At 51.5% G+C, this 25811-nt stretch overlaps 1 protein-coding gene and 1 long non-coding RNA gene across 11 annotated transcripts in view; one reads left to right on the plus strand and one right to left on the minus strand.

Annotated features, from left to right (window-relative positions):
* Rgs12 (regulator of G protein signaling 12) overlaps positions 1-15883 on the minus strand; it is a 92184-nt gene extending 76301 nt beyond the window's left edge. For 3 of the 9 annotated variants that reach the window (XM_042285846.2, XM_076545726.1, XM_042285847.2), the window contains exon 1: positions 14909-15066. The gene's annotated coding sequence lies outside the window, so the exon portion shown is untranslated. Of the gene's footprint in view, positions 1-11938; positions 11961-14908; positions 15122-15559; positions 15672-15718 lie in introns of those variants that run through there. The other 6 variants (XM_076545724.1, XM_006985574.4, XM_042285845.2 and 3 more) reach the window with 5 other exon arrangements.
* LOC121832726 (uncharacterized) lies at positions 15228-24997 on the plus strand. 2 transcript variants are annotated; one of them, XR_013042721.1, is made up of 4 exons: positions 15228-15641; positions 17841-17974; positions 23569-23754; positions 24334-24997. It is a non-coding gene; the product is annotated as an uncharacterized LOC121832726 (long non-coding RNA). The 2 variants fall into 2 exon arrangements; XR_006076420.2 differs by lacking the exon at positions 23569-23754.
* Positions 24998-25811: the final 814 nt, after the last annotated feature.

Consider the following 25811-nt stretch of genomic DNA (forward strand, 5'->3'; position numbering starts at 1 on the left):
GAGGTCATCCAAGAGAAAAGATAAAGACAGCAATTGAACAAGGCAAGGCCATGTTGTTCTGACTTATTCCAGGGGGCATGACTTCACAAAGTACTGGTTGTCATTAAAATCCAGGCCTGAGATTCTAGGTATTTCTGTCCTTTTGGCTGGGAGCCTTAGCCTTTAATGGCTGAGCCATCTCTCCCAGCTCCTTGAGGGTATTTTTTAATCAGCCTTAAGACAGTGAAAGTGTAGCTACTTTACACTAAAGAAAATGGAGCCATTGTAGGAAAAATTCTGTGATTACTAGTTGCCACTAAATGAACTGTAAACTTGAAAAAAGGTTAAACAACAGACCTGTGTCAGGGTCCCCCACACCACCCAGAACAGTGATCCACAGGACTCCCAGGACCCCCAGGACTCAGCACAGAGGCACACTCAGGTTAAGATTCATTACAATGAAGGGACTCAAGACAAAATCAGCAGAGGGAAAGATACACAGGGATGCCCAAGAAACCAGGCACGAGCTTCTAGAACCTTCTCCCAAGGGAATCACAAGGACACACTTAAGTCCCTCTAGCAAGGAGCTGTGACAACAAGCACTTGTGAAATGCCCAAGCAGGGGCCCAGCAGAGACTCAGAGTCCAGGGTTGTCACCACCACTGGTGTCCTCTGTACAACATGTATCACAACTCCAGTCTCCAAAAGAAAAGCAACTATGGACATAAACCACATTGTCTACACAGCCAGCAAAGGCACAAGGACCCTTTCCCTCCAGTGGAGGCAGGCACTGTCCCAGCATGCAGGCAGCTCTTGGATGGGTGTCTAATGCTGTGAGAACTCTACTGCCTAAGACTCTTTCAGGATTATCTTTAAAAACAGCACAGGGGTGAGAGGTGGTTCAGTTGGTAAAGCGCTTGCTGTGCAGACATGAAGAACTGAGTTTGACCCCTAGCACTTACATAAAAAGTGGGCAAAGCAGTGCCTGCCTGGGACTGCAGTACTGGGGGAAGAGACAGGGTACTAGGGGCCATTGGCAAGGTAATGCAGCCTGACTGACAAGCCAGGCTCAGTGAGAAGCCTGTCTCAAAAACAAGGCTGAAGCCAGATGTGGTGGCCTATACATTTAAGGTCAACACTCAGGAAGCACAGGCAGGCAGACTGTGTAAGTTCAAGGGCAGCCATGGATACACAGTGAGACCTTGTTACATATGTACATACATACACAGAGAGAGAGCAACTGGCTCCACATGCACAGACATACATGCCTGTGTACCTGAACATGCACAAACACATACACACACATAAACCACACCCACATAAATAGATATCAACACGAATATATCTATAACCACCACACTCAGAAGGCTGAGGCAGGGGAGCTCTAGAAGGTTGAGGTTAGCCTGGGCTATTAGGAGACCCTACGTCTGGAAGAAAAGGCAATACAGTAGTGGTTAGAGTGTGACAATCCAAACTACAATAGTGAGCTTGGTGTTTTCAGAACACGTTGCTGAATTAATTACTCTCTGAAGACATTCTTGTGTCTTAAGATAGTTTCCAGTAACAGAACAGTGAACAGATTCTAAATGGTTCACAGACAACCAAGGCTAAACAGTGAGAGACCATGGAAGAGCATCGGGAGACTTGTAGAAATGGTCTCAACAGGGAGGGTAAGGGTACACAGGATGAAATGTTTGAGTAGAATTACTTTTGATACACAGGAGCGAAGAAAGAACAATTTATCTATAAAATATGGCATCATTTAATATACAAGTGATGATATTCATAACTTAACTATCGGAGCTGGGAGTATAATTCCATCTAGAGAATGATTAGCATATGAGAGGCCCTGGGTTCCACTCCACACTGAAGATGACCAAGAAGCTGTTTTAAGATCTTACTGGGGGCTGGAGAAATGGCTCAGTGGTTAAGAGCACTGACTGCTCTTTTAAAGGACCCGGGTTCAATTCCCAGCACCCACATGGCAGCTCACAGCTGTCTATAACTCCAGGATCCAACACCCTCACACAAACATACATACAGGCAAAACACCGATAAAATAAAAATAGATAAATTAAAAAAAAAAAAAAGATCTCATTGGATCCTCTCTGGGGAGTGCTAAGCAGAACTGTGCCTCTAACACATTTGCACTGTAATGCCCACAACTCATGCATGTCCCCTCTCCAGCCACAAAGCATAGCAAATGAGCTGATGTTAAGGATGTTGAGATGGGGAGACAGACAGTCCTGATCATTCAAGTGAGCTCCATGGAGTCCTGGAGCCCAGTGAAAGGGATGGGGAGAGGTGTCAGTCAGTAGACAGCATGTGTGTCTGGGAGACCTAAGGGTAGGGCCCAGGACCTAAGATGGAGGCAACAAAGCCTCCAGGAAGAATCAGCCCTGTGACACCATGACTTTAGCCAGGTCACCAGAGCCACAGGTCACCACATGGCAAGCTGTAAAGCCACAGCCTTACAGTTTCTTGTTTGGGCAGCTCCAGAAGCAAACACAAGGGACTGCAGGGGTCACGCCTGGAACAGTACTGACCATGGTGTCACTGTGAAGGTCAGTCACCACTGCAAACTCCAGGACCAGAGATCAGCAGCACCAGACTGTCTTCCTCTAGGGCCAAGAAACCCCTGGCTTCTCTAGACAAGAGTCCATGAACACAGAAGGCACTGACTGGGCCTGAGACAGGCCCTCTGCAGAGCCCGACCTCATCGGCACAGGTGCCGCCAAGCCACATTCTCTAACAGGGACCTACTCCCAGCAGACCCCCGTCCATCTCTTGCCCTCCCCCACAGCAATCATATCCCTACCCCCACCCAGCAATACCTGTGGCTGCCAAACACTCCCCTGGCACCACCTACACCAACATCTACATCAGGCACCCACCAAATACCAACAGCTGTCCCACTGACAACACCCCACAGGGTCAAGATGATGGTCGCTGACATCCCAATTACTGTAGCAGCCTAATACCAACCCCACTTCTAGGCCCTTCCTGAAGAACCTTATGGAGGCCCAGGCCTGTCCTCCTACCTGTCCATCCTCCCGACCCTGGCAGACCTGGATCTGGATCCATGAGAACACAGGATGGAGGTAGGGTCCAGCAGGTTTTTAAGCCATGTGGTTGTCACCAAGCAAGGCCCAGAGCAGCAAGGTGAGAAAAAAAAAATAGCTCTTTATGTGAAGACCTCTCAGCCCACAGACCAGGGGGCCACAAGGCCTCTGCACTAGAGGACACCATTGACTTCTGACACTTGCTGCTTCATGAATTTCTCCCAAAGGCAGTGGCAACCCAGCTGCTCTCAGCCAGGGAGTCCTCCACCCACTAAGGAATCTCCTGTCTGTTCCTTCTCCTTAAGGACCCAACTTCTGTTCAACTGAACTCCAAGCCCCCACTCTGAGCTCTCCCTTAAAAATTTGCTATAGCTGGGCGGTGGTGGTGCACACCTTTAGTCCCAGCACTTGGGAGGCAGAGGCAGAGGCAGGTGGATCTCTGAGTTCGAGGCCAGCCAGGGCTACACAGAGAAATCCTGCCTTGACAAAAAACCAACCAAACAAACCCCGCTTGCTATCAACTCACAAGCCACATACCTTACACACAAAGCCCCCCTCCCCCCCTTCCTCTCCTCCTGTCCCCTCTGGACCTTTTCTCCCCTATACATGCATCAGCCTCCTTAGGAAATCCAGGCCCCAGGGCCTCAAGCTGCCCCACCACGCTTTCCTAGTCACATGGCTGTCCGACACTGCCTTTGCCACAAGGCATCCCACCCACCATAGGGCCCTGGGTCCCCTCTTAAGTCCCTTACACCAGGGTCCCCTCACTGTGCTCCCAGACCTCTGAAACCTGGCTCTCCCATCCCTTCGGGCTCCAGCTCATGGCTGGCCTCCGTCTGTGACAGCCTCTCTCCTCTCTCCCCTTCTCCTGCTCAGCCTCTAGGCAGGGGTCCCAGCTGACCTCATCCCCAGGGATTTTCCATGACTGGTCCCCTATACACTTATCTCCCAAAAGAATGCCCAACACCACAGTCCCAGCAGAGTCCAAACATCCTCAGAGACAGGGCCAGCTCCCCAGATGTCAGAGGAAGGCAGCCAGCCCAGAAGGGCCCCTAAGAGAGCACCCCTAAAACCTTGTCAAGGACATGCAGATACCAGAAGGTACCACCTCAAGATAAAGTTATCCAAACAATGACAGACCACCACAATAGAACATCTCCTAAGCCCAAAACATGGGGCTGAATGGTGGCCATCCATAGCATACAGCAGAGCAAGGGGAGCCATAACGGCTTGGGGCCCTGTCCCTGAGCTACACAGGAGGATGAAACACGAGCTGGCTTTGTCTGCAAGGGGATAGGAGGGCCCCTACCTCAAGGGTATATTTGGGGTTGTCCAACTTAAATTGTAGGTTTGGGTGAATGGAGAATTCTCTTCAGTAAACCCTGGCCACAGCTGAAATTGAAGCCAGGTGCCAGCATCTGGTAAGATGTCTGGCCTTGTTTGACTTTTTAAAGGAGGAGGAGCTGTGAAAAAGAAATCCAGAGAATAATGGGAGGGATCATGTAGCTATTAAAAGAAAGAGAGGGCCCCACCCTCCCCTGCAACTCCAGGGACATAGACTGTAGTGTCAGGACAAGACCCCAAGGGACCCCATTAGTTCTATCCAGTCTCTAAGTGAGCCCCTGGTGGCTTGGATCCTGGGAGAGTAATGATTAGTGGGGGCCAGTGGTGGGGAGGGAAGTTCAGAAGTCAGTGGGTCATTTCCCAGAGCCAAAGATGGACAAGGAGCTGTGCGCTCCAAAGTTCTGAGCAGAGAACAGGGAACGTGGAAAGTGCCCCATAAAACATCAGAGCAAAAGGACAAGAATGTGCCACAGACAACACTTAAGCTGAGAGGACACAGAACTTCAGTGGCCACACCCACACGACCAAAGGCTCCAGGCCCAGCCCACTAACGCACCGGGCTGGCCACTCCTCCCACCAGGCAGGCACCTGTGTGAATGAGCACAGCTGGACCTGCAGGCATCCAGATGAGATCTGTCCTGCTCAGATGACTGCAGTCTCTAGTTAGTCTTCTCCATCTGTCCAGATTCATCATCTGCACTGAAGGGACCAGCTCTGGTCGCAGGGGACAGGTGGACCACTATGAGGGAACCCAGCCCAGCCCAATGTCCTCACACAGGCATCAGCAGAGAGGTGGCCAGATTCCTCAAGCCACTCCCTAGAAACACTAAACAGACCGGTGGCCTGTACAAACTGTCCACAGGTTGGCCCAAGGATGTGAGTGCCTAGACAAGGACTGAGTACCAAGAATCCAATAGGCACCCATAATGCTCTACAAAGCCCTGGCAAATGTCATCTGCCTGGATGGCCCAGTATCCTAGTGAGACACGCCCAAATGCCCCAGGGAAGTCGAGTATCCCCGTCTGCCTTTCTAAAGACTCCCAGTTCCCTTTCTGAAGGCTGCCTTCTCAGTCAGCATGCCCCGCCTGCTTTCCCAGAGGCACCTCAACCAGCTTCACTGGAAGGAGCGGGTTGCTGTGCCCACATCTGTCCCACACATGGACACGAAAGCTTTCTCCACGCCAGGCAGGAGAGAACCAACAGGGACAACCAGGGTCCACCTGCAGAGCTCACTCAGGGAGCCACAGGTCTGTGCAGAGAATCTAAGAAAGAAGGCACCAAGCTGAGGGCAGAAACATGCTGGCTCCACTCCTCATCACCTCCCCACCTCACCTGCACCCGCTTCTTGGAACACTCTTCCCACCTCCCACTCCCAGGGCCACTATCAGAAGCTCAAATCGCATGGGCTTGCTTCCTGCCCTGGTGTACTCGTGACATGCTGAATGAGACTTGTCCCCCTCAAACTCACATTAATTCACCGATGCAAGAGGATTTAAAAGTAACGGGACATTTAACACATTGGGCCTACCCTGTAAAAGTAGTAATGCTGGTCTCACAGGAGTGGGTTAGTTCCCACCAGAGCAGGCTGTTAGAAAGGGTAGGTTTGGCCCCTCCCTGCTGGCTTCCTCTTGCTTGTGTTCCCACTCTGTGGTGTTAGATCACCACGGCCAGGAGACTGACCAGGGGCCAGTCAGAAAGGCTAGTCAAATTTGGAGAGTTACACGATTTTTTTTTACCTTATTGAGTACCCCAGTGTTGGGTATTTTTGCTATAGTGACAGAAAGGGGGATGTCTATGGCAGGGCCTTTAGCAGGGTACCCCATGATCTAGAGGGCAAGGCACATCCCCACCCTCAGAGGAAGAGCTTTGCCAGAAGCTGCTGAGCCAGAGAAAGGGTTGTTCCGCACTCCACTGGGAAGTAGAGGAACCTTTAGGAGGTAGGGCCGACTAGAGGAAGCTAGGTCATCAAGATCTGTTAAGGTTTGGATGTGAAATGTCACCAACAGCCTTTATTTAGAACACTTGATCTCCGGCCAGTGGTGCTGTTTGGGAGGTTGTGAAACCTTTAAGGTGTGGAACTTAACTGGAGGAAGAGGGGTCACTGGGGAGTAGACCCTGAGAATTAGCCTGGTCCAGTTCCAGCCTGAGCTCTCGCCTCCTGATCTGCACAGAAGAACAATCTAACTCCCACCACCAATGATGCCCCAGTCACCATGCCTCCCTCACCATGCTGGACTGGATTCCCTTAAACCAACGACGACGAGCTCGAGTCAACTTCTCCCTGGAATTGCTTCTGTCAGGTATTCTATCTCAGCAACAGGAAAAGTAATGAGACACGGTGTGCCCTTGAAGGGGTACTGGAACCCCAGCTCCTTCCTGGCTGCCATGAGGTAAGCTCTGCTCCACCGTCTGCTCCCCTCCGTGATGACTTCACACAGGCTCAAGCCATGAAGTCCACCGACCACACACATATCTATATCAGTCACCCGGGAGCCTGATGAGCACACATTCAGAAGGAAACCAAACACCAGAGGACTGGCAAACACCCTGGCACATTTCCCAGCTGCCCATAGCGACAGGGCCGTCCATCCTCCAGGAAAGGAAACCATTATGCTGTGCCCACTCCAATCCAAACCCCTAACAAGTGCTGTGAGGATGACCAGCCAGGGACACACGAGCTCTCCCAGCTGGGCAGAAGCACAGCGCTTTGTGGCTGGGGTCAGGACCACTCCTTGCTCCCTGCCAGGTTACCTGTACTGGTCACCCTGGAAGACAGGCACATGCATACAGCACTGCCTCTCTAGCTGTCCCAAGGTTCAGCAGAGCAGACAGCACCTCAGTCAGATAAGTAACCAATGCAGGAGCATGCACTGCACAGGTCTCTCAGCAAGGCAGGCAGGAAGCCTCTGCTAAAGCCCAGTTATGCCAAAGAAATCTAAAGGATTCAAGGAGGAAGGAGGAGGACAACTCCCAGTTTCCTGTTTAGCACACTATGTTTACCACTCCCTGGAACACTCGCCTGCATCCCCAATCCACACTCTCCTATAAACACATCCTGACATCCAGTCCTACTCTGAGCAGCCACCATCCCATAGCACCTAATGCTCCAGAGTCCCTGCTTGTGAAAGCCAGCTAGTACATGGTCTAAACAAGACAGCCAGAGTCCCTCTAAAAGGCCTCTGGGAAAAGAGGACTCCCAGGAAAACTGAGGGGCACGATTCCACATCATACACTGTGAACAGGGATTATCTCGCAGGCCATGACTCAGGTCATATGGAGTGCCAACAAGGAGATCCAGAGAGCCATCAAGTTTCTAAGAAACAATGGCATCAGAAACACTACCAGATGGAACTAAAAAGGCAGAGGGCCTCAGGAGGACAGTGGGCATTGGATCCTGCAAACCCTCCTAACAGGAGGCAGGCGAGGAGTGTCTGAGCTGCAGGAAGAGCGCATTCCAGGAGGCGAGACCAGACTGGGAGGGACACTGCAGTCTTGAGGTTTAACAAGGAACCTGCAGCCATTGCCAGGCCAGGCTTCAGGGTGGCCACAGCTCTGACCCCGACTCGTCTCCATTCTTCTTCCCACTGAGCGGGAAGGCCTGCAGTGGTGGTGGCGTCAGCTGACACTTGTCCTGGGTATGGCCTGGTGGGCTGACGGCTTATCCTTCAGTTTATTCTATAGATGGAGTTCAGCTCTTCTCCAGGGGCTTTAGTCAGGCTCTCATCTGCATCAAAGCCAACTCAAGTGCTAGATTCGGACCTGCTACTGCCGTGGAAGGGCCATAGGGAACATATTCTGTATACAGGATAAGGGCCGGGGATCAGCAATTGGCAGGGAGAGGTGACCTCTGACATGTCCATCAACAGGCCTCCTACTCATCCTGCCTTAATAGTACTCTTGCCTTGGATGAAAATGGACCGAGTGACTCCCTTCCAAGTACTAAAACAAGGCAAAAGTGATGAGGTGTCACCTCCGAGGTCAGGTTACAAAAGGACCGTGGCTTCTGTCTTGCCTCTCCCTTCTCCCTCACTCTAAGGGAGATGGCAGGTTGTGAGCTTCCCTAACTAGACACCCACATGACAGGGAGCCAACAAGATGGGAAGTCTGCCAGCAGCCATATTAGCAACCTTGGAAGAGGATCTTCTGGGGCCAGCAACTGCCACAGGTGAACCTTGGAAGCGGCGCCTCCCACCACAGCTAGGACTGACAGCTAGATCCCACCTGTGTGAGCCCTGGCCACAGAAGCACGCTGTGTAAGCTGCTGTGCTGGGGACAAGCTGCCTGTTCAGTCGTGGATGACCAATGTCACAGAGAACACAAAATGAAATCATCATTTGATCTGCCATCACTCTACTATAAACACACACACAACAGCATTACATTGCTGGGTGGCCAAGCATGGGTAGGTGTTTTCAGACAGGTTCCCTAAAATGAAGCCTGTGACAGGATGACCGGGGAGCCCGGCTGCAACATCAGAGCTATTCCAACAAGAAAGCCGAAGAACTGGCTGGGAGTGACCACCACTGGACAGCCACCTGACAGCTCAAGGTCTCATCATCAAGTCTACTGATCACACTGACCAATGAAGAAATGAACTCAGACACACCATGGCTCCCGATCTCCACTCAAAGACGGTCCTCAGAGTCTGCTGGAAGTCCTTGGCAGCTCATGTCCCCAATGTGTTTGAGAGGAGCTTAGCAGCCACTGCACTGTCAGGGTGCCCAGGGGCTGATGGGGCAGCGCTGCCTGGCTCAGTAAGCACAGTGTCGCTCCCCTCCCGTGCTCCTCATCAGGCAGGGTTCCTCCAGGGTCTCTGTAGAGGTTTCAACAGTTTAGGCTCCAAGAAACCTGAGGTCAAACATTAGGACCACACAGATGCCTTAACTCTGTTCTTGCATAGCAAGCCTTTTTCTCCCTATCCCAGTCGATCTTAATACCAAAGATTCAATCCATTGCTAAGTGGCAGCACAGACCTTAGGCATTAAGAATTCCTTTCAATAGTGAATCTGAGTTCATCTTAGATTAAAACGTTTCAAAGGAGAAAGAAGTAGGGATGGTAGAGAAGAATGTGAAAACATCCACCTCTGGCCTGCTCCACTTCTCCAAATACGCACTATCATCACAGCTGAGGAATACTGACAGGCAGAGGGATCAGAGGCAACACAGCTAGGCTAATGTCACAGCTGTCACATGAAACAAGCTTCAAATGCTGGCTGAGCTTAGATATCGGGCCTCAGGAGACAGGGCATAATGATCGTGGGTGGCTTTCACAGCCCGTCCCCAGAGGACTCACAAGGGCTCAGCTCTGTTGCACCAGCTAAGCTGCCAGGACCCAAAGAGCAGTGTTTCCCATAGAAAGTAGAGCTAGGACTTGCTGCATACCCAGGGACCCCAGAAGAGAGAAGACTAGGAACATGGATGTCCAGAGGCTGCCTCCAGGCAAAGCTCAGCTCACACTTACCTGTTTTCAGATTGAGCAGCAAAGATGTTATCTCAAAATGCAAAAGGTTTGCTTTTCTAGTCTTTGAGCAACTATAATCTTCCATGATATAAAATTCACAACCAGCAAAACCCAAAGGCTAGCCTATTCACAGAAACAAAGATATACAAGCTCCAATATAAAAGAAATGTAAGTGCAAGGCTACCAAGGACGAGCACACTTAGAGATCCAAAAGGTGGTAAAGATCCCATTATCTGGATGCAGACAGGGCCTCCAGCTACTCACAGGGTCACAGCAGAGGTAGGGTGAGAGAACAGTGTCACTGCGGGGGGAGGGAACACGGCAATGGGCACTGCCCCTTGGTCTCCTGGGATTCTCCACTGTAGCACTACAGAAACCGGCAATGCCCACACAGGTAGAGGACCCAATTCTTTGGGCAGGGCAGGGAGCCATGAGCCATACGAGCCATCGAGGACCTGACTGCATGGGGGCCACCTGCCAGAGGTCGAAGACCTTCAAATGCAATAGCAGCAGCACATTGACCCAAGAATCAGCAGAGGAGGTAGCTAGCCTCCATCACTACTCCATGAGACCCCCACACCCGGCTGAGACCAGGGCTGGCCTGGGAATGGATGCCCCCCTGGCCCACAGTCTGCTAGGCAAAGGCCATTTGTCAACTCATTCCTCTGGCTCTGGGCACCAACCTAGGCTCCTGAGTTTTGGGAAAGTGATAGGACATGCAGAGGCCACAGCTCGTCAGAACATGGGTCCTCACTGTCAACGGCTCTGCAGTTGCAATTCTGACCCCAGAAACACACACCAGTTCCAAACCTTTGAAATATTTAAGAGTAAACCACCCCAATTTTTCCATTTCATTTTTATTTGATCTTTCCATTTTATCTCTACTTGACATTTATTCCTGTTTGTGGTATTTAAACCTGTGCAAAGTGAGTCTTTGAAGAGAGTTGACTGATTCCACAAACAAAAACCTGAGACACTCACATCATTAGATGCTGCATAAAAGACAAAGAGCTTTTTGGCATTCCAGTGTCTCAAGCACTATGCAGCACTATTTTCTCTTTATAGCCTAACTATAAAGAGACAAGGCCATTCGTTCCCTGGTGCCCATAGTCCCACCCAAGGAGCCTGAGCCTCCCCATCCTGGGGGCACCCTGCTCTCCTGCTCCTAGCTAACTTTACTACAGTTCACAACTGTCCCCCTGCACCCACTGCACAAAGCACAGAGCATAGCTGTCTAGGATTCTATACCCAGCTAAACTAAAAAGGAACTAGATGGTAAGGATGGCTTCAAAACCAAGAGGAAAGGCTCTCGGTTACATTTCTTAGCTACCAAAAAGAATAGAGTTTTAACAAAACAAGGATGGATCTGAGATCACACAGGAACCCAATACAGAGCAGTATAGCACAGACAACCCTAGGTGACAGCTCTGTGCAGATCTTGGGACGTCACAACAGACTGGAGCAGGGTCTTTCAATACCACCAGCTGCGGGGGTAGACTACATGAGGATGTAATGAAATCCAGTTTGGGTACACCAGTGACAGCAAGATCAATCCATAAGTGCATGATGGGAGCTGTTCTACAGGTCCTTGCTCAGCTCAGTGATGACAGCTAGTTTAAGCAAGAGGCCCCACTACAGAAAGGGGTATGGAGAGATGGCTCAGTGGTTAAGGGCTCTTGACTCAATTCCAGCACTTAATGGTCGCCAACAACCACCCATAACCACAGCTTAGGGGATCTGACAGGAATGCACATGGTTCACAAACATGCATGCAGGTAAGAAGACTCCACCCACCTAGGGTGGCCCCTCTAGGGCTAGGTAAGTGGCACAGAATGCCACTGTTGAATTTAAACCCATGGGTTAGTTCCCAACAAACAGGTGTCATGGAAGGACAACTAAGACTATGGCTCAGAGATAGATGAGTGATGTACAAAACATATGCATGTAGCATACAGTGTGTACACATGTATGTAACTGCCTGAACAAGGAAGGGAACCATGGGGATGTCCTTATTACAAAGCTGGGACAGTGCACTCATAAGAGAACAAGGAAAGAAAACAAAGGACAGATGACATTGAGTGGGGTCACTAACCAGGTTTGCTCCTTCCTGGAACAAGTGACTTCTCCATGGGAGAAACTGGGCACTTCTAAAAACGGTAGCCCGTGAAAATCAGAAGCAAAGTGCATATTTGAGCTTGTTTGCATTGGGGTTTGAAGTTTGGGGGCTTTTTTGACAATTCTGGGGTTTTTTTGGAGGGGGTTGATTGTGTGTGTGTGTGTGTGTGTGTGTGTGTGTGTGTGTGTGTGTGTGTGTGTGTGTTGTTTTGGAGACAGGCTTTCCCTGTGTAGTCCTGGCTGTCCTGGAACTCAATTTGTAACCAGGCTGGCCTCGAACTCAGAGGTCTGCCTGCCTCTGCCTCCCCAGTGCTGGGAAAGATTGTTTTCTTAACTACATGTATATGCTCATGAATTTCAGAGCCTTAGGAGGCCAGAGGCATTAGTTCCTCAGGAACTATATCTACAGGGAGTTGTGAGCTGTCCACAGCAGGTTCTGGAAACAAACATAGATCCTCTGCGAGAGCAGTACACAATCTCAACCACTGAGGCATCTCTCTAGCCCAGTGATTTTTGAGATGTCTCACTTGACCCAGGCTCCAGCATCCAACCCATCATCCTCCTGACTCAACCTCCTGAGTGCTGGGGTTACAGACTGCTACTGAGCAGACTTCTGGAGACTGTTGTTTTCACTGGACTGCTGAAGGAGTGGGAACCCCACCTCCCTAAAGAGAAAGAACAAATGGACACTGCACCCTCTCACAACTGGGCGTGCATCCAGAAACACTTCCACAGGGCAGTGCAACCACAGACTACTGCAGCCCTTGGTGGGTGGGACCCTTGGGTCCATCCCTGTGTCCCACCCTGGGGAAGATGCAGGACACAGCTGTTCTTCAGTGAGAAGGGAAAACACACCAGGGGCTTTGCAGATGTAAACGGAGAACTTTGGATCTCCTGGCAACCCTCAGTGTCCTCAAAGACCAAGGCAGAGGGAGGCTTACGGCGGAAGAGAAGGTCACATGGCACTGGAACCAAGCCCTGAGCCCAGGGATGAGATGAGGGTCCACCTGACATGAGAAGTGAGGAGATTCTCCCCAGCCCCAAAAGACACGTGGCCAGTGAGACCCACTGCACACTTCTGGCATCCAGAGCCATGAAGAATAAACTGTTGTTTTAAGCCACTAAATTCAAGTCTCTGCAACAGCTCAATACGAAACTAAAGCAAGTGCTGACTAGTAAGTAAATGTGTGCAAGGTTTCCAGCAATCTCAATCTCTCTCTCTCTCTCTCTCTCTCTCTCTCTCTCACACACACACACACACACACACACACACACACACACACACACACACACACACCACCGTTAAGGGCCCTCGGCCACCCCATACCATCATGGTGCACTTGCTGCCAAAGCAAGGCAGGGAGCCCACAAGTAAGGCAGCACTCTCCCTTGGCCAGAAGGGACCTGCATGTTGGCTCTGTCTCAGATACAGATGTCAAATGGCAACAGGATTAGAAATGCAGGGCTCAGCCTCAACCTCTCCCACTTCTGGGATCCTCAAAGGACCTACTGCAGCAGCAGGTTCGCCAGGCTCGGTATCGCCTCTGTGACCACCCACCATCCCATCCTCTTGAGGTTGCTGTTCTAAACATAAGGCAAAATGTGAGCCAGTCCTTGACCCTGGGCCTCTCCTGTGAGCCACAAAGAACCACAAAGTGCCTCCTGTCACAAGCTGGCACTCGGTGATGCACTACAATTAGGTCCTCTCAGTACGGACCCTTGCCTTCTCCTGACTCCTGCAAAGCCTAGAACACACATGCCACCCCAAGTCTGAGGGCCTTTTCTCAGCTCTGGTATTTGCGGGCCTCCTCTGCCAGCTCTCCAGCCTCTCCCTCTCCTCTTCACTGTCAGAGGCAACCCTCCTTCTGAGTCCCCTTGGGGGTACGTTCCAAGAAGCGTCACAGAAATGGCCTTGCATCTTTTAAAGACCCAGATTCCTGGGCACCTGTTCCCTGTCTTCATCATTGCAAGGTCCTACCCCAGAGCCTTACCCAAGCCATGCCCCTCCACCCCCATGACCTTCCCTGTCTCAACAGTGTCCCTGAAGCCCCAAATAAAAAAGGTGTAACATTTTTATTCCAGTCTTTCTGCAGAAGAAACTTCACACCGACGAGCGTGCTTCCTTTAGAAACTTTTAAAACTTAAGCACAATCCTTTGATTCATCATTGATTTTGCTCCTCTCCCCCCACCCACACACACCAGTTGCTTGCTGTAGGCTCAAGGCTTCACTCCCAGGATGACTTACTTCCCTTGTACCAGCTTTCCCTCTTATCTACACTCCGTGGATCTGAGCCCATTCCAGGAGCTTGGGCCCCTCCATTTGTATTCTATGGGTCAGAGCCCCTCCGTCTACACTCCAGGGGTCTGAGCCCTCCCCCCCATCTACATTCCACAGCTGAGTCCCCTGTCTACAATTCACAGTTCTGCACCCCGGTCGATACTCCACCGGTCTGGGGGCCCCTGTCTACACTCCACGGGTGTGAGCCCCTCCGTGTACACCCGACAGCTGAGTCCCCTTGTCTATACTCCACAGCTCTAGCCCCTCTGTCTATACTCCATAATCCTCGCTGTGGACTGCCCTGCGTTCTTGCCCTACATTTCCTCAGTTCGGGTCCCTTGGAAACAGTCTCTGCCCAAACAATGCACCCGCGGGCTGAGTTGGACATTAAATCCCCCTCATGGCCGGCCGGGCCCGCTTCTAAGCCGGGTCAGATCCCGCCCGGGTCCTGTGGGCTGGGGCTCGTGCAGAACCTGCACCATCAGGCCTGTGTGGGACCCCGGCCACCGGCCGCGCGAGCAAGTTCCCGGAGTCCCGCGCGAACAAAGAAGGCGCGGGCGGCGCCCGAACTCGGCCCCACCGCCGCAGGCCGACCAGCCCGGGCCGTGCGGGGGCGCGCGCCAGGGAAGAAAGACGCGCGAGGAGGCGCGCCGGCCCCGCTCACCTACCGGGCCGCCGCTTGCTCCCGCCGGGCGCCCGCCGAAAGCACCAACGGTCACCGCCGTCGCCGGGCCGGGGGCGGGGCTCCGGGAGGGGCGGGGTCCGACCCCCGATAGCGGAGCTCCTGCTCCTGGGGGCGGAACCCAGTCATTGTGGGGCGGGACCCAGGGTCTAGGGGGCGGGGCTCGGTGAGGGGCGGGTCAGGCCGTTGTGGACTCCGGGACTCGGACCCGCGAGGTCCAGCTTCTGGGGGCGTGGCTCAGGGAAGGGCGGGGTCCAACCAATTTGGAGGGTGGGACTCGGTATCTTGGGGGCGGGGTTCACTCTGGATCCTACGGGCTCAGGGTTTTGGAGGACGCGGGGTTTGGGGGACCGGGTTTGATGAGGAGGCGGCTCAGGCACCGACAGGGTCCCGCTTCTGGGGGCGCGGCTCCTGGTAGGACAGGGTCCGGCTATTGGACAGCCGCTCGGGGGCACAGACGGCTCCCAGGACTGGAGTGCTCAGGAAGTAGGGACGTGCCCGGGAAATAAGACCTAACGGAAAGCACAACCTCCTAGGCAAAGGGATAGGCAGGGGCAGGGCGGGGCCTGCAGGCCGGGGCGGGACTTCCGCCCGGTGGAGGCGGATTCGGTCTAGCTGTGGGGCTGAGTTTCCCTACCGAGCCGCAAACCCCTGAAAGGTTTCTCTTTGAGTGGCTCCGGAGGGCTGGAAAGTTTGGTCTCCTTCGCGTGTAGAAAAAGGTGATCACTTCGTCCTCCTTCAGGGGACAGGGCTGAGACCCGATGTACTTGGGAGGGGTGGGAGGGGAGTTACCCACCTGCCACGAGAAGGGCGATCGATAGAGGTGTGTACCTTCCCTGCTCCAAGCACGCCCCGGCTCTAATGCAGTAGTTGTACAAAGTGGTTTTCTAGCTCCTTCGCCCAGCCTTTCCAGAAACGCTGGGCCTCGTCTACCCCAAGGAGACCTTGCTTCGAGGAAAGATGACGAAGGCGGGATTCCCCTGCCCTTCTCAAGTTGGCTTCCTAGCAACCACAGCTTCTTCGGAAGTTTCATTCCGAGTTAGTCAGTGACTAGCTAAAGTACTTTCAGAAAACAGGCCACTGGGCGTTTTACTGAAAAATCTAAATGTTAAGAAAAAAGGTCCAATCCAGGAACTCACTGGCTGGACTCTTTTTCTCAAACACTACCCCAACCTGGCTCAAGCTTCTTGGACTTGAGATTAAATCATCGTGAAAAACCCACAGCAATAACCTTCAGCATTCACTTCCTTAAATCAGGAAATGTAAGTCATGACTGGTAGTCCCTTCAGGGCTCCCAGAAGGACCGCAAACCGCTGGGTCAGTGTGCAGCTTCAGGTTGCTACGTAGGTAGACACATCAGTTGTCAATGTGGGTAGGAAGCCCCGGGACATTGGGCCAGCAGGAATAGCATAGACCCTGTTTCTGTGCATGCGGCACCACCTCACACCTTTCTCTCACCGTGGCCTCACCTACCTCCTTCAACCTCCTCAGCCAGAATCTCTCTGCCCTTTCCTCCTTGGCCCTGATTCCTCTCCTCTTTTTTCCTCTTTAAACGTTCATTGCTGATCCATTCTCCAGGCTGCAGCCAACCCCGCTCCTCCGCACAGCCCCGTCCTCTCCTGTGGTCACTGCTCTTTCTGCCCTCTCCCCTACCCCATGGCCACTCTGTCCTTGCTCTCAGCCCTAGAGATGCTGACAGTCCTCCTGTAGCCTGTAACCCTGACCGTCTGCTCCCTGGGAGAACTTCAGCCATGTAAGACCTAATGTCGAGAAGCTGTCCTGAAAGTACAGAGGAGGAGGTAGGGAGAGGCAAGGCGCCTGCCTCTGCTCCGCCAGAAGGAAGCCAGAAGGAAGCGGGCCACAGGGCCCTGACTCCCAGAGCTGTGGGTGGAGCAGAGAAGAATGGAGAGCAGCCAGCAGAGAAGCTGTGAAGGATGTCCAGCACAGGGGACACTGGGCTGGCCTCCACATGCCTTATAGACTTGGGGTAGGAGCAAGGAGGAGAGCTTAAGGAACAGTCCCCAAGTCTGTCCCAGGACCTGGATCCTCAGGCTGATGGAGAAGCTGTTTACAGTGTGGAAACTCTACTCCTCCAGCTGGGGATGAGCAGACCATGTTCAGCCCATGTTCTGTTCCTTCACTGCCTTAGGTTGCCAGCTCTCTGATTTGGGTAGTGCCCTCCCTTACAAGGGCAAGCATGCAGAGCCCAAGACAGCCACAAATCAGTCACCTGTATGAATCATCAGGCAGGGAGTTCAGAGGTGGGTCCAGCATGAGGAGCCACATGAGGAGCTCAAGCTGGACAGCTTTGCGTTTTGGAAGATGGGGAAGTTCTAAAGATGGACAGGGAGATGGCTGCACAGGGTACATGTGTTTGGTGCCAGTGAACTGGTGATGGTGGTGTTGATATGGAAACCACGTGGAGGTTCCTCAAAACATTAAAAATATAAGCATGTCATCTAGCAATCCCACTACTGGTGTGTATCCAGAGGAGATGAGGTTAGTGTGTCAGACACTGCACCCCATGCTCACTGCGTCACTGTTCACAACAGCCAGGATATGGAACCCACCTAAAGCACGGGAGTAAAGAAACGGTGGTATACAATAGCACTCTATGCAGCCTTGAAAATGATCTAGAGGACATCATGCTGAGTAATAAGAGACCTAGAAAGGCAAGTACACGTGCCTGCAGCTTTGGTCTGCCCTCCTGGGGCCTCCCATAACTTACTTGGCTATGTAGTGAAAGCATGGAGACTTGGCTTGGAGTGCCTGAAACGCTCCCCTTCCAGAGCAGAGCTGTGACCCTTGCATTGGGGAAAACTTTCCCCTGGAGCAGAGCTGTATCACTTTCACCGGGGAATCTATCCCCCTAGAGGAGCGGAGCTACAACACTTACATTTGGTTCTGTGCTCCGATAGGTTATTCTGGTGCCTATGCGCCCCCTCAGGGTCTGAGCCACACTGGACCCTATCCTTCATCTATGCTCCGCCCACAACAAACTCACCTTTTGGTTCGCCAATCACTTGGCATCCCATCCACCAGCTGCAATTAGGTAAGTTTACCCTTTGGTAGGTGTAAACATTTCCCCGAGTCTGAGGCAGTGACCGTGGAGTGTCTGGCACCCCTATGGTATTCTTGGAGGCTGAGGTATCCCCAGCCAAGGTCTTTAAGGCTACAACTAGCCCTCTTCACCTGACGCCATCTCCTACCCTTGGCTCTGCAATCCTGCAGTTTCCTTAGGCCCAGTCAGGCTATCGCCCCTTCCTGCCCTCTTCTCCCATCTTCCCTTCAGGGCTGCCACAGCTCCTCTAGGCCCGTGTGGCTTTTGCGACTGTGGATGAGACACACCACCCCCTCCAGCTTGGTTTTCTTCCTCATCTTCTGGCCTCTATGAAAGCCCTGGTACCAGGCGCCGAGTCTCTCCTCTGGCTTAGCCAGGCTAAGGCCCTGACCCCCACTGATTGGAGTGATGACCCGCTGAACAGCTTGGTCCTCATTCGGTCCTCCCTAGTCCTGGGGACACCTGGGACTACAGGCTGTGGTGACATTTTCCTTCTCATCTCTCATCCATGGGAACGGTGTCTTCCATACCCTCCATTCCCCCTTGGGATGCCTCTTAGAAAAGCCTCCAGCCTCTAAGCCTGGCACCAAACCTGAGGGGCCCTAAGTTGATTCACCTTTCCAATCAGATTTGGCCTCAATACCCCTTAGATAATTAATCCAAATGGCTGCGTAATGGCACCCTGGATCCCAATATTATTCGGGACCTGTACAACTACTGTGACGATGGGGGAAATGGAAAGAGATTCCCTATGTCCAAGCTTTCTCTCACCTCCACTGTCTGTACTTTCTCTTCCCCTTCTCAGCTCCTAGCTATGACATCAGGGTCAAGATGTCTTTCCTTGGCCCTGGTCGTGAGGTCAAGTTAGGGTCAGGGTGTTCTTTCCCTGGTCCTTTTACCATATACTGTCCAGGTGTCCAGCAGCCCTCAGACCTTCGGCCAGGCCCCTCTGCTCTGCCGAAGACGCTGCTCCACCCATTAGCCACCCCTTTTACGTGTCATCCGCCCACCTGTGTAGGCTCAGCTCTGGGGTTGTCCTGTGGAACCCGCTCTCAGCCCCACCCCACCCATAACCTTCCTGGGCACCCGCCAGACTGTATGCCTGTCACTGAAGGTCACGTGGGGAAGGCAGCTGTGCAGTACTGCCCCCCAAAGCCACACACGTACAAATCCCCAGACCTCAACTACCAAATGCTTTCGAACATTCACCAATGCTGTACAACAGCTAGGCCGTGGGGATACCATGTCCACACAGGCGAGCATAAGCCTTGAGGAGCTGCCAGTGGCTGGCCCAGCAGGTGTGATTGCCATCCATGGTCCTGGCAGGGCCCTTGGCTGGGGAGGAGGGACAAAAGTTGGAGCCTTAGCACTAAACCGGGGAGCAGATTTGAAAACAAGTAGAGAGGCCACCCCATGAGAGACAGCCAAAGGTTTGCTTGGGACTTAGCGACTTTGAAGATAGAGAGGAGACATAAGGAACTTAGAGAACAGTAGCTGAGAACCCCCAGTCCAGCTGAGGTGCACCCCCTGCCAAATGCCTCCCAACCATATAGTTGATTGAACCCCCTTGCCTTTCCTACCCTGTCCCCACCTGAAATGCCGGCTCTAAGAGCTCAGCCCCTCCCTCTGGAAAGCCCTCCTCGGGGAGCACCCCTTCCCCACGGTCTGTCGGCACCACCAGCTGCACCCTGTGTTACAGAATGCATGAGGAGCAGACAGATGAAATACATTAAATGAAGCATAATGTTTTTCACCAGAACACATGAAAGAAATTAAATAGGGCATACTGTTACTAAATAGAGCCTGTGTTAATTAGAAAGACTGTTACCAAATAGAAGATGCATCAATTAATAGACCATATTGTTGCTGAGCAGAACATAGAATCATTAACTACACCAGACTGCTCCTGCGTGGAGCTTTCTATTTCTCTTCGTTCTCAGCAGGGCTGGGGAATTGGGGACAGGAAGCTCCTACAGGTATAGGCCCGGGGCAGTTTCACAAAGCCGAAAAGGGCTTTGCTGCACAGATGCATGTCCACATGCATGAGAACATCAGCATCCTGTGTAGCTCCTACTTTGAAATGCTCTCCTTAAAGGACCCATTCATGCTATCACAGTCACACTGGAAAGTTGCCAGAATGAAGCAGGGCATGGTGGCATACACCTTTAATTCCAGCACTTGGGAGGCAGAGGCAGGCAGATCGCTGAGTTTGAGGCCAGCCTGGTCTACAGAGTGAGTTCCTGGACAGCCAGAGCTGTTACACAGAGAAACAGGCCTGAAAAAAAACAAAAAGAAAAAAGGAAGTTTCTTTCAGAATGGTTGGGTATGGCAGGGGTTTAGGACTGTAAAGCCATCAGTCTGGGAGAGCTGTAGTTGGGGTCAGGGCAGCAAAGCCGTGGGGAGGGACTCCCCAGAGCCAGGCCCATCCTGGGTGCCCAGAACTCAGGACCTGGGGATGATTCTCCAGCCTCAAGATGGTCATCCTACTGCTCGCTTTGGACTTGAAGCCTGTGTGAACTTTGCATTGCTGTGAAGAAACACCAGTAAACAAAGAAGTGCATTAGTCAGAGCTCCTTAAAGGAACAGGACCATAGAGTGAGCCGAAAGAGATTAAAGGGGTGTTGTTAGAGTGGTTTACAAGCTGTGGTCCGGGTGGTCCAGCAGTGACTTACCTCCTGATAGAAAGGCCAATAATACAGTAGTTGTTCAGACTGCATGTCTCAGTAGTCCCAGGCTGGTGCTGGAATCCTGGAAGACTCCTAGAGAGCTGTGGGTCTTGAGTCTGTGTTGGAGTCCTGAAGGAGTAGGTTCTACCACCAGGGAAGGAATGCCTCAGCAACAGGATAGATGAACTTGCTAGGGAGAGTGAGGACAAGCTGGCAAAAAGCAAAAGCTTCCTCCTTCTGTGTCCTTTTATGTGGGCTGCCACCAGAAGATGTGGCCCAGATTTAAGGGTGGGTCTTCCCACTTGCAGTGATCCAGTCAAGAAAGTCCCTCACAGATGTGCCCAGCTGCTTGGGTAGTAATCAATTTGGCCACCAAGATCAGCCATTTACAGGAGGTTATATTTTGGCTCATATTTCAGTGGTTTCATTCCATGGTGGATTGGCTCTATTGTTTGGGGCCTAACGGTAAGGCCTATGCTGGTAGAAGGGTGGGGTACAACAGAGCTGCCCACCTCATGAGAGAAAGACAGGGGTGACTGAGACCAGACAACACCCAAACATACCTGTGACCTACTTCCTCCAAGTAGGCCACGCCTTCCAAAGTCTCCCTCACCTCCCAGTGGTGCCATGAAACCATGAAGCCCTTGGAGAATCAGCCACTGATGACAGCATGATCCATTTCAGTGACTGGATCCACCAGCTGGTGACCAAGCCTTTCCGAGACACACTTTCTATTCCTCCCGGAACAGAACCTGTCACCCTGCTTTTGCACTTATGTCCTTGGGGAATCGGAATGTCCAACCTATGCTTGTCCCTCCCAGGGTTTTGGTTTCGTTGTTGTTTGTTTGTTTGTTTGTTTGAGATAGGGTTTCTCTGTGTAGCCCTGGCTGTCCTGGAACTCACTCTGTAGACCATACTGGCCTCGAGCTCATGGAGATCCGCCTGCCTCTGCCTTCTGAGTGCTGGGATTAAAGGTGTGTGCCACCACACCAGGCCAAGGGTTTTGCTTTTAATGTATTTTTTAATTAATTTCTGAAGGTTTTGTATAAACAGATTATTTTGATCATATTTAGCCCTCAGTCCTCTCCCAGATCCACTCCAGACCCCCTCCTAACTCTGTGTCCCCTTTCCATTTTTTTGATGACCCACCAAGTCCACATACTCAGAGGTGTGGCTCCACCCACTGGAGCAAAGTTGGCCTACCAGAGGCCTCCCCATTAAAGAAAACTGACTCTCCCTCCTCCGGAAAGCTATCAAAAGTCCCCAGCTCCTCGGTTGCCTTAGGCTTTAGAAGCTCGGAGAATCTGCCTCGGCCTGAACCACTCCTTGAGACCCACCTGCGCCCTGCTTAGCAGAGGCGCTGGGCTGGTGTAAAACTAAATGAAGGCTTTGGGGCCTTTAGACACTCTTATGAAGGGGATTATTAGCATCACCCTGTGTAGATGACGACGACACAGTGGCTCAGGGGGTAGAGCATAGGCCACAGCAGCAACAGAGCCAGGGTTAACCCTGTGTGACTCAGCGTTGGTTCATTTCCGCGCTTGGCCACCATCTGACAGCGAACTTTCACCTTCAGCACGGTGAGGGCTCTGGAGTGCTGAAGAGAGCACAGAAGGGCAAACCAGCTACAACCGAGGACCCCCAAAGCCTCTGCATGTGCTCACGGTGGAGGGAGAGCTGATGAAGGGCAGCAAACCACGGGGAACTGCACAGGCCGGGCCTCACTCCAAGCCCATGCATGGAAGGAAGTGTGAGACGTGTAAACATGATGCACTGTCTTTTCTACCAAAGGCTGTGCTGGTTTTTGTCAACTTGACACAGGCTGGAGTCATCTGGAAAGAGGGAACCTCAACTAAGAAAATGCCTCCATCATATCGGCCTGTAGGCAAGCCTGTGGGATGTTTTCTTGATTAATGATTGCTCTGAAAGGCCCCAGGCCTAGGCATGTGCTGTCCCTGGGCAAATGATCCTGGATTATATAAAAAAGCAGGTCAAGCAAGCCATGGGGAGCAAGCCAGTAAGCAGCATTCCTCCATGGTCTCTGCTTCAGCTTCTACCTCCCTGCCCTGGCTTCCCTTGATAGTGGATTGTAATGTAGAAGTGTGAGCCAAATAAACCCTTTTCTCTCCAAGTTGTTTTTGGTCCTGATCATCATACCAACAGGAAGCAAATGAGGACACAGAGTAAATGAGGCAAAGGAAACTCTATTTTAGAAAAAGATTCATTTGGTGAAAATTCCACCTAAGCAATTCCTGGAGTCAAAATACATGGTCAGGTTTCATTTCACCCAGAAACTGTGCCACTCTGTATTAGCCAATCATGGAAGAATGTGAGTCTGAGCCCTGGCCAATTAGAGTGAGACACAGGGCCTCTAGGTGTGCCTATTTATCTTGCTGAAATACTTCGAATTATGTGCTCATTTTCTCGGGACCTCAGACCCATTTCTCACAGTTTGGGAACTCATCTGGAATTGCTCCATGGCCTCAGGGGCGGGATGGGGCAGGATGGGAGTGTGTGTGTGTGTGTGTGTGTGTGTGTGTGTGTGTGTGTGTGTGTGTGTCAGAGACTGGGAGGTGCTCCTGGCTATGTTATTGCCGCTCTCAAGGTAGAAACATACCCTAACCTCAGAACTAGTGGAAACCCAAAATCGAAAGTCAATTGGCCACATTGGGATAAGGGCCCCAAGCAGGTACTGCGAGGTGACCAGATGACTTCATGCACAAACCAAGGTAGCAATAAAATTGAAGTTTCAGTACTGCTTTGGTAGTCGGGACAACCCAGAGGTTGGTGAAAGTCAAGGAGACATGTGGTCAAATGTTTACCAGGTGCAGACACCCAAAACATGGTCCCATTCTCCCCTGAGGGGCCTGCTCAGAGACCTGGTCAGGTAGAATATGAGAAACTTTATGTGATACCTAGGGAGCTCCTCTGGATGATACTCTCATACAGCATATGAGTCTGCATGAACTCTGTCTGGGATCAATCCAGTAGGGGTCTTATATTGACCTACCAGCAGCCAAGAAGAGCCTCTGTGACACTTTCTGAGGGTTTCCACAGAAAAAAGCAGGGTGAGCCTGTAATCAGAGCATCACAAACACAAAACAGGTAAGAGAAATCAAGCTTCCTCATTGAGTAGAGGTTGGGTTAAAGGTCTGAGACCTGGGGCTGGAGAGAAGACTCAGTTAAGAGTACTGTTGCTGTTGCAGGAGACCTGCATTTGATTCCTAGCATCCACAACCAGCTGTAACTCCATTTCCAAGGGATTTGATACTCGGTTCTGGTCTCTGCATGCACCGCACACACATGGTACACAGACACACACAGGCAGGCAAACCACTCATGCACATGAAATTAAAAAGAGAGAAGGATGGGGGAGAGTCCTGTGTAGGAGTCAAGCCTCCTCCCTGAGGACTAGCTCTCATAGCCTAAAAGGAGCTACGTGTGGTACTAAGGGAGAATGCCACTGTAATATCTATGAACCTCAACAATGACCAGCAAAACAAGACATATATTGGGGGTAACCAATAGCTTTCTAATTGGTTTTAAGTCCATCAATGGAAGCAACTCTAGCCAACTCCCTATGGCTGGCAAGGCCATGGACCCTATAAGGGAAACTACCACTGCCACTTTCCTAAGCCAGTATAATTTCTGAGTGCATTCTAATAGTTATTCTTATACCCACAGGTAACTGTCACTCTTGCTCCTCATCAATGAAGCTTCTTTTTGCAGCAGATCAAGACCATTGCAGAAATCCACAAAATGCTGAGAATAATTGATCACTGGGCGTCTAGCCCCAGCTGATATACGAACAGCACAGCTGCTATATCTAAGGCTCAGGCAACACCCTGGAAGAAGCAGGCAGAAAGATTGTAAGAACCAGAGGACTAGGGTATCTGCTGTGAGACGTCTTTTATATAAGAGAAGCTACACCCATGAAATGTCAACAATTTGTCACCTGAACATGACCTGCACAATGGCAACACTAGTTGACCTGCCATTGTGAATGCATAAAATCTCACAAGGCCCTCTCCTTAGATAAGGAGCTATAAGCAATTAATGGCTCCTAAGAGAAGGAAAATCAGTCTTCCCCAGAGATGAGCTCCCTGATGGGGTAGCCAGTCCCAAGTGGTCAGCCCTAAACACGTACAGTCATGAGCAACACCAAATGGATTCATCAGGGGCACATGCCGCGTGCATGTAATGGTAATGAAAGAATAAGAGGTCATGCGTTCAAAAGGGGTGGGAAAATGGGAGGAGCTGGAAGGAGGAGGGGAAGGAGTGACATGGTGTAAATAAAGAACTCATGACATTTTCAAAAATTCAAAATTAAAAAATATTCTCTCTCATAGATTCTGGGTATCCCTCTTGCCGGTGTCTCCTCCCCTCTCTTTCCCTTCCTAGACAACCTGTATCTATCTGTCTCCAGTCCTGGAGGCGGGGATAAACCCCTTGGGAAAAGACTAATGACTCAGTGGAGGAGAAGGACCACAGACAGAGCTGCAGACAGACAGAGCTGAACTTTGCATCTCTTTTTGTCTCTTCGTGGCTCCAAGCTGCTAAGGCAGAACACCAGATGACCCCGGGGTTAAGCAGGGAAACAGGCATGGCTGCGGGCCGTCCCTCTTCAGATCAGCCTTCCGGCACTGGGTGAGACATTCAAAGGAAGCAGCACACATTCCTCAGGAAGGGGTGAAAAGATTGACTCCAGTTAGCAACAGTCTTCCTGGGGACGGGGGCCTTGAACCCCAAGACAATACCCCAATAGTCTCTGTAAGGGGAGCAGATGGAGCTTAATCCACTGTTTAAGTTTATTCAAGTTCATAGACTTGAAGGCTGTAAACCAGATGGCCCAGGGCAGCATCTGGTGTTCCCAAAGCCCTACACCCTCTTGTCAGAGATTCCTTACGGTCACAAATGGCTCAGTGTAGTCAGCCTTGAAGATGCTTTCTGGACTTGTATTTGGCAGAGGAAAGTAGGGACTTGTTTGCCTTTGAATGGGAAGATCCAGAGACCGAAAGAAAGCAGTAGTACAATAGACTACCCTCCTGGGAGGTACACAGAAGTCTCTTCCCATTTTCACACCACGGAGACTAAAGAACAATTTATCCAAACTATGTCCTGGGTCTCTCCTCTACTTTTTTTTTTCTCTTAGGATACAAGAT

This window comes from Peromyscus maniculatus, chromosome 10, assembly GCF_049852395.1.
Source record: "Peromyscus maniculatus bairdii isolate BWxNUB_F1_BW_parent chromosome 10, HU_Pman_BW_mat_3.1, whole genome shotgun sequence".
NCBI lineage: Eukaryota > Metazoa > Chordata > Mammalia > Rodentia > Cricetidae > Peromyscus > Peromyscus maniculatus.